Here is a 3619-nt window from a genome sequence, read left to right on the forward strand (position 1 = left end):
TCAGTGAATCAGTCACAGTATAATCCATTGATTCACATTGAGTCACAAATATTCACAGTCACCAATTTATTCGTGACAGTAAACACAACTTCCATGTCGCCTATTACAGTTATGAGTAAATATACGTATGTGTGTATGGTTATGAGTACATTTCATGCCTGCACCACGTTTTAATGTCACGCCTTATTTATGACGTAAACATAAGCGGACTCATTTCCATGTCAGGGTGTGGCGGGTCGGGCGGAAGGATACATAGATGACTGGCACAAAGTGGACTTTGCTCCACAGAACATTGTTCACCTCAGTAACGTAACAAGAAGAAAAAAGGTTCTTATTCTCCCAGCAGCCTCAGAGCTTTCTCTTTATGAGGCTGCTCTTGTTTTCTGTTGGAACAATAAATAAGTAGCTAGATTTCTATGCTGATTAATATTGAGACCTAATTAACAGTCAACGAGCGCACATTTAACCCTTTACATACTGTTCATACTCTCTACATCAATTCACATTCATAGATTCACCATCAGTTATTAATAAATGTTTGATTCTTATGGAAAAAACACATTATTAATCACCATTTTATTTTATTTTATTGTGGACAGCGTGGATTTTGATGGCATAGTTGCACTTTGGTCATCCCATACACTACCTCTTCATGTGCAGTCACTTTCCTGGTTGTAAATCAGGTGATTTATTTTATTAGAATGTCATTTAATGTCATTTGATGAAAAAAAAAGAAAATAATTAAAAACAAAAATCATGACTGGGGTTATCATAATTCATGCATTATAGGGTTAAATAAACACCTTATATTTGTACATTTACATATATAAAAATGTGTATCAGCTGCACAAGAAAAACTATTTTTATTGGAATTTTATTTTCATTTCTGTATACTGTGGGTCACATTTGGTAAAATCTGGCTAAAATAAATGGTTGTAGAGTTTTGACAGCTTTCAAATGTAAAAACCCTGAGTAATATGTAAGGGTTAATGGATAGGGGAGCGCTGGCCCAAAAATGGTTGACAACCACTGTACTAATGTCTTTCTTGATAGAATGTTGACACTGCATTCAAATAATAACCTTAATCATTACACACTAATAGTTCATCTGCTCCAAGTTCAGTGACATACATGCAATGATTTAATGTAACCGCTTCACTTTTGGTCCAACTTATTTTATAGAGTGGACACAAATTAATGTTAATATTTTTATATGAATAATCTTTATTAAGCAAATTAAAAGGCCAGTAGGTGTGTATATCCAAATGATGTGATGGTTGTCTGCATTGTTGGTGGTATAGATTGCTTCAGTATGACATCATCATATTCATTCAAATTATATTGAATACTGTGAGCCTCTTCCACTGAAATGGAGATAGCAGGTTTGTTTCTTTGTCTGTTCCTTTCATGAGTATTTATCTTTAGATGATGCTTCATTTGAACAACTCATTTATTAAAATAAGATCAGATATGCATGCACCATCATTATCATCTTTAATTGTAAAAACTCTTTTTTTTTTCACCACAAAGACAAAAGTGGAGGCACTTCAAAGTGAGCAAATTTAATATCACGTTGCACAGAAAAGTACAGTTGGTAAAAACATGGCACAATACTTTGGAGTGAAAAGTCACAATTCAATAAGTACAGTAGATGGAACAAGAAGATATGAGTACAAGATATACAGTAAGTCATCCAAACATGATGCAAACTCTAACCCTCCCTCCTTTCCTACCTTACAGCGTAGAATACAAGCTGTCATTAACACATGGATTCAACTAATGTGTGGTAAGGCACTGTTTGATATTCATTTATAAAAATATTCTTGTTTACTACTATCTATCAACATGACTTTCACAGCATCTCATTTCTATGGTGTTCACAGTAACAATGGTCTATATTTGCACATAGAAACACTTTGAACAAAAGCCATTGTGGGATTGTACATCCCATAAAACTTGAAATCTTATCAAACATCTTTGGAACACTAAAAAAAAAAAAAAGAAGTAAAATTAAAAAAAAAAAAACCCACAACACCCTCCACCACAACTATGACCACCTTTCTTTGTTTTGGTTATTTTGTGTATTTAGATAATAAACAGACACTGCAGGGCTGGGTAATGTGGAATTTCTTCAGTTTCCAACGAGGAGAGATGATGATGATGATGATGATGATGATGATGATGATGATGATGATGATGATGATGATTTTAGCTCTAAATTTTTTATAGAAGTTCTTCTTTCCTTCTTAATTCCACTATCAACACTGAACATGATATGCAAAAATCTAACATAACACAAACGTATTAAACAGAAGTCACTCACTCAGTTTGTGACTCATGAGTTCACACACTGGGCAGGAAGAAAAAACATGAGTCCAGTCTTTTTTTAAATATCCTGAAAAACAGAAGCCTGATGATGAAGACCTCTGCTTTTCTCTCACTTTAAGTCTATAATGTTGAATTGTGAAATGAAAATAAAAATGGAAGCAGCAGAGGCTGAGATAAGCTGATGTTTTGTTTTTATGAATCAAGCTCCAGAAACACTACATTTCCCAAAATGCAACTGAATTGTATCTTTTTATCAGACTTTACTTTGCTGGTAAACATCTCTGTGTTTCAAAGTCCAAGCCCCCAGTTTGTAACACGCATTTATAGTCGGAGAGAACCCTGATGACATCACTGTGACATCATCTGGGTTATTTTTCCAGACTCCTGCAGAATACTTGTTTCTGATTGGTCAGAGGCTGCCCATTGTAAACAGTATGGCTCTGATGCAGGGTCAAAAAACTCACTCTCAAAAAGCAGATTATTTTGTCATAGAATACATTATTTTGGGGGGCAAACAGGTCAGAAAAACCTAAATGTGAATTATGACATATGAAGTGATCATGTTCTTCTGATAGAAATAAATGACTGCAAGCTGACAAACAAAGCTGCATTCTTTTGTTTTTGAGGAATATGACTCAATTATGGTGAGTAAGTATTTAGTACATGTCCATTTACACCCCTTAACTTTGTACTTTAACTGATGATATTAAAGAAAATGTATGATATGATTACTATGATAGATGATAGATGATACATATTCTATTGCCCAGCTCAGACTGCACACTGTCTGAAACACACAGGGTATGAACTTGGAATGCAACCCCTGTGGAAATAGACAAGAAAAAAGAAAAAAAACAACTTAAAGAAACCTGTGATGTCACCGTGGCGACACACACATCTCAATAAATGCAGTCACTTCTCATATGAACAAGTGTGCTTTAATAAACTCCACTTCCCATGAGCGCCCCACCACTAACGCACCTCTTCACATCCTCCATGAGAGGAAATGTTGAGACGTGAACTTGTGACCAGGAGGTCGTCGATTCAATCACCAGACCGGCAGGATCAATCTGGGTTGCCCCCCCCCCCTCCATTATTGCTACCACTGAGGTGCCTTTGAGGAAAAGGCCCTTAACCCAAAAGTGCTCCAGTGGAGCTGCTCAGTGGCCTAGAGATCACACTGTGGTTGTACTGAGCAGCTTCCAGATGTGGAACTGTGTGGAACTGTGTGAATATGATCAGGGACTTCCTCAGTGAAACTTCCCTGAATAAATAAAAGATTAAAAAAAAT

The sequence above is a fragment of the Scomber japonicus genome, chromosome 19 (genome assembly GCF_027409825.1).
Source record: "Scomber japonicus isolate fScoJap1 chromosome 19, fScoJap1.pri, whole genome shotgun sequence".
Taxonomy (NCBI): domain Eukaryota; kingdom Metazoa; phylum Chordata; class Actinopteri; order Scombriformes; family Scombridae; genus Scomber; species Scomber japonicus.